We start from the raw sequence: 17,874 nt of genomic DNA, 5'->3' as shown, positions 1-17,874 counted from the left end.
TGCAGCAGATTCCACAAGGTGGGTCCAAAAGAAGAAACATAGTGGTTAGTCACAATTAACCAGGAGGAAAAAGTAGGAGGAAGAACAGTGTTGGCAAATCAGCTTGAGGCATTTACTGTTCATTTCACTCCAATAAAACTGTCAAGAGTTCAGGAATAAAATCCCTCCTGTGTCCTTCAGGAAGAGGAAATCAATTAAGCCGTAGCATTACAAACAGTGATAGCCATTGTTTTGTTTTTTGTTTTTTTTGTTTTTTTTTTTTACTATTTTCTAACATTTTATGGATAATTAATTGAGAAAATAATCAATAATGAAAATAATGTTTTGCTTCAGCCGCACACCAAGCTAATATCATTATATAAACTGTATCCCCCAGCTTTAAGATAAATTCTTTACAACCCAGTTACTTTTCAGCCCTCAAACACTGGATATATTGGTGCTGTTGGGTGAAACTTCGGTTAATCCAATGTTGGTGACTTACATTTTTCCCCCATTTCATTTGTAGGATCATATGATTCAAAGTTGGAAAAATCCTCAAATCTCTAATGAAATCCTTTCAAAAATGCATGGAGGTCAATCTACACATAAGGCTGTTTTTCCTGGTACTTACTGATGTGATCTTAAAGCATATAATTTATTCCTCAAAGAGTCAACAGAAGTTGTGAGTAATTTTGGAGAAATATTCTGTGTGGACTCGCCATAATATTTACCATTTTTCTTTTTAAACTCTTATCTCAGCTCTGCAGGGCATTTCAATCACTCTTTCAGCTGCCACTCCATCTTATGCTCCTCACTTGTATCCTTAAAATTACTCCTATTTGAGTTGAATGCTTAACTCTTATACAGGATACAGAAAACAACTTGGAGTCAGCATTGAGGAGCCGGGACTTTCTCATTAAAGCTCAAAATGGTATTACCATGTTTGTTATTCTTGGTTGGTAATGTCAGTCCCTACAGTCCTTAGAGGAGTAACTTTACATTCAAATTAAGCTTGTTTTAAAGACTGAGTATTTTGTTAGCCTAAAGTCAACCCTCACATCAGCAGTCACCTTTACGCTTTGTTCCCCCTGAGGGTTCTGACATATGACCATAATTTTACATCGCCCTTGGGCCACAACTGAAATGAGGAACATATAGACAAACTCTTAGTATGTTAAAAGCAGTATATATACTGTGAAGCTACACATTTTCTGTAAAGAAAATGAGATGACCTGGCTTTAGTTGAGGCAGAGGATAAAATCTTGTTTCTACAGACAGATCACCAACAGCAATTCAAAATCTTAAATGCAATACTTAGTTTCTTATATCTGCTCAGAAACGGCTTGATGCAATCTGATTTCTATGTATGACAGCAAATATTTTCAGATATATTTCCTATATGGCTGCATATTTTGCCCGATTGAACAAGCCTCCATTACGATCAGCTCTCGTTCAGTATTGTCATCTGAGAACTTCCCTTAATACGGCTGTCCTACTTACATTTGAAGGACCTGTTCCCCATGCTGTGGAAACATAAATCACATTACACTCTACTGCCATCACAACAAATCCCCTCCGGTCTCTGTGCTACTTGAAATAAAAAGAGACGGATGATAGCGTCTGTATCTTTTTTTTTTTCCTTCCATTTTTGCCTTATGCTGCTTTTGTGCTTTTATATTTGAATTTGAATCACCCATGTTTCTTCAACGGTATGTTCTACTCAAACATTATAACTATTCTGGTAATTTAATTCACATATATTCTCAACTAATTGATGATGAAATCTCACATATTCTGGGTATATGTATGGATGTCTGTTTTCTGTGGTGTTAGCTCAGGTTTCACCACTTGAAGTTGTGTTGCAGTAACGTGAGTCAACCTCATCTGGCAAGAGCTGAGGGCAGCTGAGCCAAAACTTAATCCAAATAAAATTACAAGGAAATGTCAGTCACCTTATTACCTTCTCACATCTCTCCACCCAATAACATATTTTCAGTGTTTTTTTTAATTTCATGACTCACACGCTGTCTCCATCAGAGAGCCAGAGCTGCTTGAGTCCCAATGGTTGTTGCAAGTAGCATTATGCTGACAAAGTGATAAGAAAACGAGAGAGGGGTGGTGAGAATGATGAAGAGGAGGAAAGAGGATATGATCCAAGCTTAGAGAGCCAAATAAAACCTAATTATGTGGAAAGGAATGCACCCTTCCTACAATCTCCTTTCTCTCTCTCTCTCTCTCTCCTTCACTTCTCAAACACGTTGGCAGTGGCTCAACCAATGGCCTGTGGCTATTTGTTTATGTGCAATTTGTTAGAGGGTTGGCCCCTTTCCCCCTTTTCACAGAAGCCATTTACAATTCTATTCATGTCTACCTGCCTCATTCAGATGGCAACACATAGTTATGGACCAAGGACCTGGGTTTCACGACATGCTTTCACAAAGTGTTAACACAGTTATGTTAATGCTATTCAAAGAGGGGATGACATTATTACATTACTTAAAGTGATGAGGGTGGGTGGCAAAGAGGAGATGACAGCTAAAAAAAAAACTGCATTATACTCCTCCTAGAGGATCGGACAGGGCGCTAAAGCAAATCCATACATACACACTGTAGTGCATCCACATTGCATTAAAAAAAACAAACAAACCTAACAAATGTGTGTAGCAGAGGTCAGCTGAAGCAGGTCTGTGGGGATTCTCAACCAGCTGCTTGGGTTCGCAATGCAGCAAGACGAATGATAGAGAGGAAGAGGGTGGGGGTAGAGATGGATAGAGCACGAGAGGGAGAGGCCCCACAGAATAAGAGAGGGAAAGGAGAGCAGAGGAAGCTTTCAAGAAATAAACGAGGCAGGGATACTCTTCAGGGGGCAGTGGCTTGGTAGGCTGCTCGTTTGAGCTGAGCACTGTGAATGCCAATAACTTTGCTGCTGCTACTTCTTCTAGATACACAGAGGTCTGGACATATGAGAAAACACACACATGCTTGCACAGACTGACCTGTGCTGTATACATGCTTCTATGCCCTGCCACATATATCTACTTCTCTTGTTCTCCTGTGACAATGTTGTTCATCAGTAAATGTCTAGACTATTAGTACAGCATTTCTCCAGTGTGTCCTTAACTGTGCAGTTCAACCAGCCTTGGGCATTTAACCCTCTATGCAGCACTTGATCCTCCAGCCTACTGAATTCCTTTTGTGCTCCTGCCCCTGATAATTTCCATAACTCCAGTCTGAACCATGGCATGGACTGATGAGACTACTGTTCCGCATAAACAGATGTGTAATTTCTGGCATAATTGATAACTACATATAATATGACATGTTACAATTACCATACATAGCTATCCTCTATTATTATACAGGACTAGGGCGTGGTGGAGTACTGTGCATTTGGGTTGACATCTGTTCCAGAGCCTATGATCTGACAACATACAAGCATGAAGGGTTCAACTCTGAGAGATTCACTCTAATGACAATGTAGGCAGTGGAGGTGGTGAGAGGAAAGGGGTCAGATAGAGTGTGAGTGAGCAAGTCACGGAGAGAGTTTGAAAAGGCTGCAAACTACAGATTCATTTATATTCTATCTTGAGTTTGACAGGCTTGAGTAAAAAAAAAGTGAGACCGTGAATAACTGAGTCTCAGTATGTGCGATTGAAATACATAGAAGATGATTTGACATGAGAAACATGAGGTGAAGGTGGAAATGCAAAACGGAGCGTGAGCAGAGAGTGAAATCCATATAAACAAAATGACATTTCAGGTTTGCTTCACTGAGTCGCTACATTTCATCAGGCAATGCACTTACACACTCTACACATACCCTGTATAGAGAAACACATAAGTAACGGCGACACACAGTAACACCCACATCAGTGGGTGTTACTGCCAAGTAGTAGTGTTAAAGTCAAGTACACACATGCTGAAACAATTAGTCATTTAATCGGCTACAATTCTAATTATAGATGAAGAAATGAAAAAAATTCACTGTTTCCAGCAACCTAGGTACTTGTGAGAGTACATTTATTATCACGGTGGTTTGGACTGTTGGTTGGACAGACAAAGACATCTGAAGACATCATGTAAGGCTAAGGGAAACTCATCTTTTGTTATTTTCTGACATTCTGAAGACCAAGAAATGAATCACCTCATCGAGAATCTTTTCTAGAATTGGCAGATTAATTGATAATGCCCGAATGTGCACATTTATAAGCATATCCCGACCTGGGGGATGAGGCAGAAGAGATTTTTCACATTCTGACAGTGTATGACTTCTTATCATAAAAATATGTGGTTGTACAAACACTGGCTTTGTATGGACGTCCTAAAATTTATTTTTGCACTTAATTCACGCAACAATAAACCATTGTGTTCAAATAGCCCGACACATAAAGGAACAGCATAGGCAATAGTAGATTGGAAATGCATACATCTGGCAAGTATTATCTCCTGTTACTTTAGATCTAGTAAGAAGAACAAATATGGTCTTTGAAGAATTGACAATCATGTTCACTGCAATGTTTGATCAGCTTTCACAGACATGTAGTTACAATGAAGCAGTAATATATCCAATAAGACAGAATATTTTGAAGGAATCCTTTAGCTCAAACTTGTACAGGATGAACCACTTCCTACAGCATAAGAAATCAATCTGTTGGTGACAATATGGCTGAAATACAATTGAAAACAGGCCACTGGGTTAGTAGTGCCTGCAGGGAAAACTCTCACACAGTTGTGTAGGTATTGATTACTGCTCACATGGTTGGATTGCATCTGTTTATGGAAGGACACAATCTACTCTTGTCATGGTTATGAATAACAGGCAAGTATCAAGTGTGTGACAAGATTCAGAGAGAATGTTTAGAGAGTGGTGAGAAGTTGGTCACATTCACTTTCACAATGCTGCTGCGTGTAGCAATGGTGCAAATGACAGAACAACTGAGCACTCAACTGCAGTGGAAGCACATATTTTTATATTTTCCAAGTCAGAGCATGTACAAAACCCATTTCCCTGTGAACAGACACAAAGGTCGTGATGAACAAGAACTTCTCTTTTTTGATATGCTAAAAACATCAGTGGGTCCTGGTAGTATTATGCCATTCAACAATTTAAAACCCATTTCTATAGCAATTTAAAGTGATTTCAGTAACGTAACTGTAGCAAACTACACCAACAATCCCGAAGCACCCACAAAGTTTTTCTTTCTTTTATTTGTTGCAAATTGGGTAACAGATAATGTACTTTAAAATAAGTATGACCTTTGCCCTGCAGCCACGCAGCTGGTCATCAATGTTGTTAGTTTTTGATATTTGGTTGTATGTAGGTTGTGATGTCGGGTGACCAAAATTCAATGTGAGGACAATGTCTAATGCCAACGTCAATTTGACGTAGAATACCGACGACAGCTGCTATAACCAAAATCCAACGTTTTATCTCATGCCAACACCATCTTGACATAGAATTCCAACATTCCTGTGAGCAAAACCCAACATCTGCTCAATGTCACAATGTCAAATAACCAACATTGGATTTTTTCATCAACCCCGATTTTCATTTCCAACCAAAAAAGTAACATCTGTCTGACATATCACTCTTAAATCCAATGTCCAATGTTACATGGACATCCGATGCCAGCTGTGCAGTTGCATATCAGGACAATGTTTAACATTATTTCAAACTGGCTTGCGGTTACAGATAACAAATGAATAGATGGATGTGTCTATGTCTCCATTATGTGCAAAGTAACATGGGTTATGAGTCAGTTAAAATGCCTCGCAATTAGTTTCACCCATGTAGGCCTATTTTCTGACAAAATGACTGTAAGATAGGGCAGAATGGAGGTACTGCTGGATCTTTAAAATGCATAAAACATTTGTCAATGCAATTCTGGCTAACGACCTGATGTTTTCTATGTTGCAGCAATGACAAACCTAGATAATTGACTTATAAAGTATAAATTTCTGATGCTAACTTTGCATCTACATTCAGGCTTCCTCCCTTTTGAACAGAGATCACTGATGAAAAGAGACAGAACAAACACGGAGAATCTTCTGTCAGCATGCTGAGCAGGCCTGGCTTACATCTGACTGACAACAGATCAAAGCCTGATGATCAATACATGACAAGACCATCCATCTATCAAATCACTACCAGACCACTGGGACAGCAGGTGATAGAGGAATCAATGAGGACGTGAGGAAGAGGAAAATAAAGACAAGTTTGACTCTGATTAAAGAGAGCAAGAGACAGAAACAGAAACCTACAACAGAATGGCTGAAAAAGGGGATGATCAGAATTAAAGAAGCAGAAGTTAAAGCAACAATAAAGGTTTGCTACAAAACATTAACCATTATATCAAAAACCCCTGGTGTATTTGCAGCTCAGCGTTTAGTGGAGGTTTTCACTTCCTCTATTAAAAGGTTGCAGTGGGTTAGGAGGGTAGTTGGTGTGAGCTGAGCTGAAACAATGCAACTAGACAATTGCTGCTAATTAGCCTGACAGACAGATGAGAAAACACTGAACCATGAAAGGACTCGTTGGTCAAGGTCGTGGAATATAAATGGACTTTGCAAAAAGATAAACAAATGCAACAAATGCTCTCTCTCTGTCACACACACACACACACACACACACACAGTAGTGAGGTATTTGAAGAGGAGGCAGTCTGGCCTATGGAGGATTTAGACTTTGCGTCCCCATGTGTGTCCACCTTTACCGACACATCACAAAAGGTCCTGTTGCCTAGCAACATGGAGCTTTTTATTTTACAAAAGAAAACAAAACGAAGGATCCACCCAGTGGATTTGCCCAGTGGCGCCTTCGTTGCCCAGGAAAAGAAGGCTGCACTTCACGGAGCCTTCAAAATGAGACAGCCTAGTTGCGTCGCTGTGACACTATCCGTCTTCAAATGCAACCTCTGAAGGATGCAGCCTCTGAATTGGGACACAGCTATTGCACCAAAACACTAACATGTAATGTAGCAAACAAACTAAATGTGATAAACTAACTATCTTAAACCTCTGTATTTTGAGGCCTTAAGCACTTTCTTTAGGGGAAGGCCATTCCAGTTCTGCAAAATATGGGATCCTTTCCTTTCTGACTTCAGACTAAAGCCGATGCAATCCGGTTGTGCATTATTGTATTCGCTACTCTGCAGGACATGTCCTCATTGCCATGTCTGAGTGGCAAAGGTATCAGTTTTTCTTTTATGTCACTGCTCTCTGTTAACTTGTTTACAGTTTAAAAATGGCAAAAATACATAGTTTTTCACATTGCAGTATTATCCCACTTATCCCAGTGCAGCAGTGTTGTGTGGTTTAAAGACACCTGGGTGTTAACACAGGAAGTTGCCCTTGGTAAACACTTAGCTCAAGATGATTATTTTATTTACTCACAGTTCTCGTTTACGTGGAAAAAGGTTACGAGTCAGCTGTGGCTGTTGTGCGTCTTTGTATGTCAGTGTTATGACACTGTGGGGGATACAATTTCGCTGAAACACCTGTTGAAAGAGTTTGTGCAAGCATCATCTTCCTCTTTTGCTGTATTGTAACTTACCCTCTGAGGCTGAGGAAACGTGTGTGTGAATTTCACTCACTGATTTATCTACCTAAGTCTCTTTTTCTATACTTTCTCCACATTTTCATCATCAATAGTAACAAAGTATTGCAATGCACAACTTTTGCAATACAACAGCATAAATATACATTTCCTGGAGCTAGAACAATGGATCGCAATGTCAACTTTAATTATTCTAGGTCTTTTTAATTCAATCATTTATGTTTTGGTTGAGCTGACACCAACATTTAACTAAAGACTATTATTTACTTTCCTCCCATTGAGCCTCCCCTCAGATTTCAGTATGGATAATTAATAATTCCAAGGGCAAAGAGCTATTTTCATTTACATGAAGTTGTTTCACATCATGTTTGTAAATATCCTTCAAACTTGAAAACAATGCAGTCCCTTAAAAGTTTGTGTCCCTTATGATAAAGTTTGGTGAATCAATCCGAGTGCAATGCAATGCTGTAACTCCCACCGTGAGTGGGAGTATGAGTGAGTGTTGTTTATGAAAGGGGGAGAAAGAGAGATAGAAAGGGAGAGAAGGAGGAGGCAGTGATCCAGAACTGAGCTCCTGTGACAGCTTTTCTATGCAGTCCACACATCACAGGACAATCAGCGACCTAATTAAACAAACAGAAAGAAAATGAGGGACAGAGAGAGAAAGAAAGAGAGAAAGAAAAGAGAAAGGAAAAGAAATGAAGATGATGATGATGATGAGAAAACAAGAAAGATGGACCGATTGAAAGCAAGTGAGAAAAACAAAAGATGAAATGTGGATCAAAGAAACAACAAACTGCAATGAGAGAGAGGGGGAATCAGAGGATCTAAAGAGCTGGTGGAGAAAATCAATGATTAAATCAGGAAAGGCCCAAATAAAACATGAGCTGCAGACTAGAAGGAAAGTAAAGTAAGAAAATGGAAAGAGGGGCGGTAACAGGGGAAGTGAAGAGGGGTACGGTGTTTTACACACTGGCCTTGAGCAACGAAAGAAATGCTGGCTCAGATTTGGGGGCGGAGAGAGGGAGGCTGGGGGCAACAGTGCTGTTGCAAGCAATTCAGATTATCCACTTTGAAAAGAAGAAGATAGGATAGGGTCTGGACACTAATTATGGATAACAAGACTGACAGATGGACAGCAGAGCTTTGCCCAGACCTCCAGCACTGGTCAACGGAGATAACAGTGGGGGAGACAGCAAATTAAGGAGGGAACAGGGGTGGGGGCACAGAAAGTAAGAGAAATAGAGTTAACTTTATTTATTTAAAATGACTCAGAGCACATAGATGGCACAGGGGTAATGTTTTTGCCCACCCAGTGGCAGCTCAATTTCCTGTCTGAAGCCATCACAAGGCCAGCAGTAGGGCGCTACAAACTGGGAAAAAAAACGGTAGAAAAAGCTACTCAAGTAAAATAGAAAAAAAAACAGACTCCGCAGCTTAGTGAAGTAAATGACAGAGACTATATCCTGTTGGTCACACTGATTCAGCTATCTGACACTTCCATGTAAGGCATCATTCAGTCTCAGTGTGGCACATTGCAGCATGTGCACATAACACAGTCAGTGTAACTGTTGTGACTGAGAGGGTTATTTAGGGTCATTTTTCAAACCTTTGTGTTCAAAAATTTTTAATGGGTTTGAAGCAATGACATGGATGAGTATTGACAATTTTTTGACATGTATGTGAAGAAATACGTCAGCAGATCAATATTACGTTTGAAATAATGCAAACGTGTGCGCACAAGCACTTTTCTGCGCCATGCTGAACACTCTCTCTCACTTGTCCTTCTTCATCCGTTGGAGGAGGGACACTTAACAGCTGTGCTGCTGAAGTTCACATGTTGTCTTTTCTGCACTGACCGAAGCACCCAGACACAAAGAGAAGTTAAGTCTTAAAGGGGAGCCATCATAAATATAAGGGATAGAAGAGATCACACATGCACATTCTACCTTCTAGGATTGGATTGCCAAAACGCAAAAAAAACAAACACTTATCCATCATTGTGAAGAGAAAGATTCAGTCGCGGTGCTTTCAGTTTGACCCTAATGTCCAATGAGAGGATTGACTAGAACTTTGTCTTTTCTAGACAAGTTAGCTCAATCAGCGCAATCACAATCATGCCCCAGAGGACTTTACAATCTGTGAGAGAAATACAAGGAAAAGGTAGCATGGTGTTTTTCTCACTACGGCTTAGTGTAAATGTTTAATTAAAAAGCTACATTTTGGTTACTAGGGGCACATAATTGTACTTCTGTAGGTAAAAATCACAGGGGTAAAAAAAGTTGACATGCAACAAAGGCTACCTTGCTGTACTTAATATAGGGTACTGCCCCAGCAACAAGCCTTACTACGGAAAGTACAACTCTGAACAACTGTTTATGAGAAACTCCATCCTCTCCATCTGGAAAAACGTGATAGAGTGCAGAGAAAGCTGTAGAGAGCAAGAGCAAATCAAGGGAAGCATGTCTGCACGAACACAAATTAAAGGTTAATTAAGTGCCTTCTGACAGCCTGTGCCCATCACTTTGAAAATGCCGACACTCAAGTACGTGAACATACTTGCATTATAGAACTAATTAACTTCCAAGAACGTGAGCACAGTGAAAATAAAAGCAGGTATGCATGTAGTACATGCTCATCTTCCAACTGTGTGTATGTGTGTGTCTAAACGCCCATGCTTCATGCTATCCACCCAGATGCTCCTGGCAGGAGGTGACCTCTGAACAGGAACAGACGGCAACTCACACTCACACACTGACACACACACACACAGAGGGATAAAAAGAGAAACTCAAAGTCGGAATAAGGTCATGTAAACTTCCAGAATAACTAGTAAAAGAGGAACCACGTTCTTCAGCATCCTCTCTGACTCCATCCTCGCTCGTCACATTTGTTGCAGTTCTCTTCCAAATGCTAATTCATCTCACAACACTGCCTCAAGCTTGAAATGTAACATAATGTAATATTCTCATCTCAGTAATATGAATGTCGCTATGAAAAAAACATTTAAAGCACCTTTGGTAGAGTTTGTAACTTGTTAAATTTTGCAACTCTTTCCTGCATAACATAGAAGAAACCGCTCTGGGACACATATCAACTTGGTGGGATTGGCAGAGGCAATCAAACGCCAATGAAAAGCATCATTCATCAGAAAGTTGAACGATAATTACTTGCATGCGTTTCTGTGTGTCCTGATGCTTTGCAAACTGGTGTCAGAGATGAGGAAGGTAAAGGCAGAGAAAGGGAGAAAAGGAAAGGTTGGGTGGTGAGCAACACAGAATGTATGAGGAATATTAAAAAAATAAAGTTTAGAACGAATATGTTAATGTGTATGTACAGTTCGCATATGCATAAACTGGGGAATAGGACAGCACAACTGAAATGAGTGAGAGCCAGTTGAGCATATGATTTATAGCCATTGCTAGTCAGTGAGATCATGGGAGAAAAGGCAATTGTGTATGTGCATGTGTGTGCATGAGAGAGAGAGAGAGAAAGAGAGAGAGAGAAAGTGGGAGAGAGAGAGAAAGAGGGAGCGAACAAGTGATGTTGCTGTTCATTAGCAGTCCTCCCTTATAGCTGGATGGTTACAGGATAATCATGTCAGCTTGGTGGCGGTGTGTCCTTGACTGTCATTGGTGGGACTCTGCTGGGCTTGTCTCTATTCCAGACTGTGTGTATGTGTGTTTCTGTGTGTGTGTGTGTGTGTGTGTGTGTGTGTGTGTGTGTGTGTGTGTGTGTGTGTGTGTGTGTGTGTGTGTGTGTGTGTGTGTGTGTATTTTTATGTGTATGAGAGTCTTTCAAAACTTTAATTAACCAACTAAGCCACACACATCGGTGCCAAAAGCTGTGAGGCAGTAATGCTTGTGCTTCCAAATCAACAAAATATAATTCCCTTCCTGTCCCATCAGCCTATTGTGTGAGCATTTCCAATCCTCTGAAAATGTGATGTATAGCTGAGACAATAGTAACGAAATGCCATTCATTCTGCGTTCAGTATTTTTTAATGATGGCATTTTACCATTTTTTGGTAACTGACAGAGTGAAGCGCCAATTAAAAAACAAGCACAGAAAAAGCAAGGAAACAAAATAACAATGGTAACACCAGATTCAGCAACATGCAGCTTGACCCAGATCCTCTGCTGCATTTCTTTGCTGATATCCACTGATCGATCTCTGCTCCAACAGACTTAGAATGATTTTGCAGTTCCACAATACTGGGTTGACTGCTTTCCCCAAGGGTATTTTCTAAACTTCTGCAGCGCTGTGATCAATGGGTGAAAAAACGGGGCAATTTTTTTTTCCCCCCACACAGCTGCATTAGGTTTTTTTCTCATGACCGCATACGTTTTTCCAAATCCTGCAAATGCAGATGGACTCTGCTGCTGTAGTCAATTCAGCTGAGAGAGACACAGATATAACCAACATCAGTAAATAATGGCAGAACACAAAGGCAAAAACTGAAAATCATCACTGGGGTGAGAGGCTCACACAGTTCAGTTCAGTTCTTTAGTTCACATGGTGCCTACAAGTTTCATAAAGTACAATTTAAAACTTCCCACTCTTTAATGTCAAATAACAACCATGTCTGCAACCAGAGAGACTGTGAAAATGCTGTGAAATTAACCACACATCTACAACAACGTACAATATAGTGCATGTAACCTCTCACTGTAACCTTTCACAAGAATAGTAAAAATCTTTATAAGTAACCATTAAAGTGTAATTTTAGCTGTATTTAAGACTTTACTGGATCTTTAGTTAATATGATTTACCACTTTTTCAAGACCTGTGCTCACCAAGTTTATATTGTCAAGCAGAGCAGCCACAGCAAAGACCACACACGCACACATCTGGCTCAGCCTGACCATATCATTCGTTCTTGTTTCGCTTTGGTAAGAGAAAGGCCAGTGACTGATTTGGAAGTGAAGCCTGATGAGTGTCACCTTTACTAATGGGCCCTGTCACTCACAACCACAGGCAAAATGACTCACTCATGAATAAATTAGATAAAAAAGGTGCTGCCTGGATTATCTGACACTGTTGTTCTTCTGCTCTTTCACTTTGCCCACCTCTTATCTTTTCTCTGTCTTCTTTGTTTCTTCTGTTCTGTTTCCCTTTCGTCTCTCTTCAGACTCTTTTTCTGCATTCCCTCTGCTGCTCTTATCTCTTTCCAAACGCCCATTCCAATCACATCCATCAATTCACACTCAACCCACCACCCATCTATCTTTCCCTTTATCATTATATTTCTTTCTTCTAACTGCCTTGTCTTTTTCTCCCTTATTTCTTTCCTTGTGTCATCCTTTGTCTTTCTGCTGTCATCACCACCGCATCATTTTCTCCTCCCTCACTCAGAGGTAGACAAAGCTCACAGTCAGTATTCTCATGCACACTCCATCATACTATCAATACAACAAACAAATACAATAAACACCAATTGATTTATGCTCTATGTGCTACTGCTACTTAATCCACAAGCTATGCTTCTCCTACAGATCATAGAAATGCTCCAGTCCTGTAATCATTTTACTGTACAGTAGTCTATTTTTGTGCACTATATGTACAGCAAGATCCTTATATTTTATGCATCACTTTGCTGTCATACTGTGTCAGTGTCTTGTTGTATGTCACTACACTTCACCAGCCATTGGTGGCATATATCATCCCTTAAATTGAAAATGTTCCAATTCATGCATAAATAAATCAATCTTTACTGTTTTCCTTACGCTAATCCCAAGTATATGTGCAGTTTGACACCAAATCACCATTTTGGCAGTTAAACCAGAAATCTGGCCAAAAGTCAAGCCAACTGAAACACTGTGGAATTATAATTACATGACACAGTAATAGACATGGTGTGTTTAGCACCTGAATGTAACCATTATAACGTAGACATCATTTTGTTGTATGAATTGCTATCTAAGCTCTGTTCCGTCTCTGTGGTGTTCAATTTTGATGTGTTACTAATTGGTATATCCTTTTATTCTTGTTTTTATATTCTGGATTGTTTTCCTCTTAATACACCTATTTCATTACTGGTTTTACTCACCTCAATACATCTCCTCTCTTTTAGTATTTCATTATCTTTTTTCACACTTTTCAAATATTTTCTTTTATTCTATTTCTACTATTGTCTTATTTTGCTATTCTGAATTTTTACATTTTTAGCCTACCTCAGGTGTTTCCTGATTGCAAATGTATGAGATTTATGATAGCATTTCCTCAGTTATCATTTTTATTGAGTTGACTACAGATAACATTGTTGTGGATTGGGGGTGGGGATTCTTTTTATTTTTGTGTTACATTGTGTTTGTATGAAAAGAGCTATACAAATAAACTCATAGATTGAATATTTCAAATCCCAAAGATTTGTAATTCAGTAAGTGCAAACATTTCCCTAAGTCTTCAGAAATATTCTCAAGCCGCACATTGCATATTTTACATTTGCATATCACTGCTGTAGGAAAGTCCACAAATGCACCGAGTTTACTCTCCATACTTCTGTGTGACATGATGGCAACTGTCTTAAATTAAATTTCAAAATAAGATTAACTACAGCAGCTGAGAAAGGTCTAGGTCATTAGCAGACATCACAGAGAAGACACACATTGCCAACACTGTCCTCTGATCACAAGAAAAATGGGAAATCTAAAAGACAGCTTGTCATAATTTGCCATCACGTCACATCATACGAGATGGTTCACAATGTGGCATATCATATCATAAGGTTTCCATGGCTGTCAGTGGGGCTATCAGTCAGCTGTGTGACTTTTAATGTGCCAGAAAGTTCACAATGTTGCTTTCAGATTGTCCAAACATCACATGTCTGGACACACTGAAGGCACTCAAATGCAGTGTATAAAATCACAGAACTGAAACACGTCAGCCTCTATATATAAAGATTTGACATGTGGATGTCATTATAGTGCAATTCTTCTTTCAGTTCTACTTTTAGATAACATATCAACTATTTAAATGAAACAACTGATACAACCAGATCAATGCTGGTGTTTTAACATGCTGCTGAGGAAACTTTTTAATTTGTTTTTTTAATTCCTTGCTTGATATTAAATCCATCCATCCGTCCATTTTATAGTTGCTTAGGGCAACAGTGGAAACAAGGGTGAGCAATGCAACCCAAACACCTAAGCAACTTCCACAAGCTAATCATGGATGATACCCAAGCATACCCAGGCCTGCTAAGAGATGTAGTCACTCCAGCTAGTTCTACATCTGCACCAGTTTGGCCTGGAAGCCCTCCGCACTAAAAACTCCAGGCCTAGTATTTATATATTATTATTTGCTAGGACAGAGTGGACCCCACATATAGTCAAAGATACTAATGCAAAGCAAAAGCAACCAATCATCCAAACTTAATGAATTATGTTGTTTCTCATAGTCTTCCAAGGGCCAACAACAGTGTTTGTCAGTGCTCTTTCAAAAATGCATATGACAGTTACAAAAATAACTAATGACTTCTATGACACAAATGACATTGCTGTGGTTAAGGACTGATTAGGTTTAGACATAAAACTTCTTGGTTAGGGAATGGCTGTGGTTATGGTTAAAATAAAACAACACTGACTGTTGGTAGGAAACAGGATGTGAAAAGCGATGGTTCATGTCAAGCTCAGACCTTGCACGCCCAATCACCAACCACGACTCTATACTAAGTGGTTTTGAGGTGCTATAACAATGTGTTACTTTTGCCTTTTCTTTTGAGACTTGTGATCTGCATGTCCTCAAGAGCTCCTTGTCAGGTAAAGACAAACATAGGTCATGAAAAAAAACTGCAGACGATGTATCAACATGTAGCACTAAAAGGATGCAGATAGGACTCTTAGTTATTCAGTAAGCTCATGAACCATAAGCCATTTGTATGACTGCACTGCTGCTTGCGACGGACACCACTACCTAATGCATGCTGCGTGAACAAAAACATGAATACAATATAAACAAGGTGATGTTGACCTTTAAACAAACTTGTGCTGTAAAAAGAGCCACCTCACTAACACACAGCTCTGAGGAAGGCTTGTTGATAGTTATCATGCGGAAGTGCTCATGTGGCAGACAGTGACTGGGATGTTGCCTCTGCTACATGTCTGCAGTGTGGCTCGGCTAGCTGATTTCCCCTATTGTGCACAAACAATGGTAAAGAGCAGACATACCCTCTCTCTGTTTCGCTCTGGTTCCCTTTTTCGTCCACTTTTTGTTTCTCTTTGCTTCCACTTTTGCTGTTATTACACTCTCCTTATGTTTGTTTCAATTCTTGCCTCACTTTCTCCACGTCTCAGTTCTTTAATCAGACCATGAAATGACTGCAGAGGCTGGCAGAGCAATCTCCTCCTCACAGTTCATCTGAAGTGCTAATGTGGACGGAGGGAGGAGAGGAGAAAAAAAAGATGGTGGGAGAGGGAAATGATAGAGAAATTAAATAAAAAGGGAGAGCAAGATGTAGACAAGCAAGGGGGGAAAGGGGAAGGAAATGAGTGGATTGAGGCCTACATACAAAACATAAAGGGGTGCAGCAGTGCACTGGGGAGTCATGGATAATACATAAAAGCAGGATGCGTGCTTAAACAAGAGCATATATGAAACACAGGCTTGGGGATAAAAATAGAGGACAACATAAAAAATAATGAAAGATGAAGGGGAAAAATTAAGTCACAGTAAGTTTTTGTGCTTATGTCTGACCTGCAAACCTTCACTTTTGCAGCTGTAACCCACACACACACACACACACACACACACACACACACACACAAATGTCTGTCTGATGATAACCCAGGAAGGATGTATGCTCACTGAAAGCACAGAGATCAAACGAAATGAGCAGGAGATGAAGAAAACACACAGGGAAAGAGCAGACAAGCTTTGACAGGGAAGCAGATTAGAGGCAGAGAGCTCAGATTATTCCTCTGACCTGCTGGAAACCCTGAGGAGAAAAACTTAACATCTCTCCATGTGTGGACAAATGAGGTGTAAATTATTGATTATTTTTCTGCAGTGGCTGAGCATATCTGGGCCACCACACAGTTTTCACATATTTTCAGGATCAGGTTTTCTGAGGTTCCTTGCTGGTTAAAATGATGTGTGCGTGGGTGTAGCAACATGCATTTGTACTTGGGCTTGCAATTACCACTCAGTGAATATGAGGGGTTAGGGTTGGGTTAGTGAAAGGGACAGCTATTGTTCAACACTGTTGCATCAATGTGTTGTGCATAGATCAGATAAAGCAAAAAGATATAAACCTATAATCTGAAATAATGCTAATCATGTAATTTCATGCCAGCGTCATAGTTTTAATTTCCCAATTTGGGATGACACCTTGTATTCTTTGGGAGTTACAGTAACTTGCTAACTATCTCTAAAGAAATTAATTAAGTTTAATTGACCTGAATACATTAAAGAAGTTAGTTATTTCATCAAAAGAGCAGGATAATAATCTAGCACCATCACTGCAGATCAAATCAGTAATTACTTTTAAATAGTATTCTCTGGCAAGTGGTTCATCATAGCATTAAACAGACTGGGTTACTTGAATCTGCATTCATCAGTATTTTTAAATTAATAAATGGCCCAAATGACTATGTGTATTGTGTGGTGACCAATCCACAGATAAACATCAAGTAACTGCAGTTCCCCTCTGCTGTTCATAGTATTGTTTCCTAGAACAGCGGGCAGCTGTTTTCGGCCAAAAAAGGTCTGATAAACATATTGTTGCGTGCTGGGCAGGTAGTTTACAAGCAGAGAAAAGTTAGAGATTAGCTGGTGAACATAGTGGAGCATTTAGAAGCTAATGAGCCAGATATTTCCCTCAGGAGTTGGTGGAGCTCAAAAGCAGAGCTAAAAGGGGATTGACTATTGGACTCACATTCAGCAGGTAGCCAGAGTCATTACTTTAACTGAAAGCTAATGTTGCTCAACATCCGCTGGATGTGGCATCTGTTTGCAAACATGTTCACCACTCCAAATACATGAGATGTTAACATATAAGTTATGTGTTTACAGCTTGTTGCACTGCCCCTAAGTGGCCAAAAACAGCTCATGTTACATTTAACATGGGAAAGTTATTCACTGTCATTCGTCTGTGCACACTGTTGGGAGGAACAATATATCCACCGACAGCTGCTGTAACTATAATCAGAGATGCTTCACTAATTTCAGTAATAGTATCTTAAAGTTGCAGATTAATTTTCTGTCTTTTCAGTCCATAGAACATATCATTTACAGCCTTCTACCTTTCTATTGTTTCCGCTGTCTTTTTGACTCTAGAGCTGAGCATCTAGGCCAAGCCATTCCACACACACACACACACACTCTATGTATGCATCCTCAAA

Source organism: Seriola dumerili, unplaced genomic scaffold (genome assembly GCF_002260705.1).
Source record: "Seriola dumerili isolate Sdu_G_001 unplaced genomic scaffold, Sdu_1.0 BDQW01001087.1, whole genome shotgun sequence".
Classification (NCBI taxonomy): Eukaryota; Metazoa; Chordata; class Actinopteri; order Carangiformes; family Carangidae; genus Seriola; species Seriola dumerili.
This window is presented reverse-complemented; position numbering follows the sequence as displayed.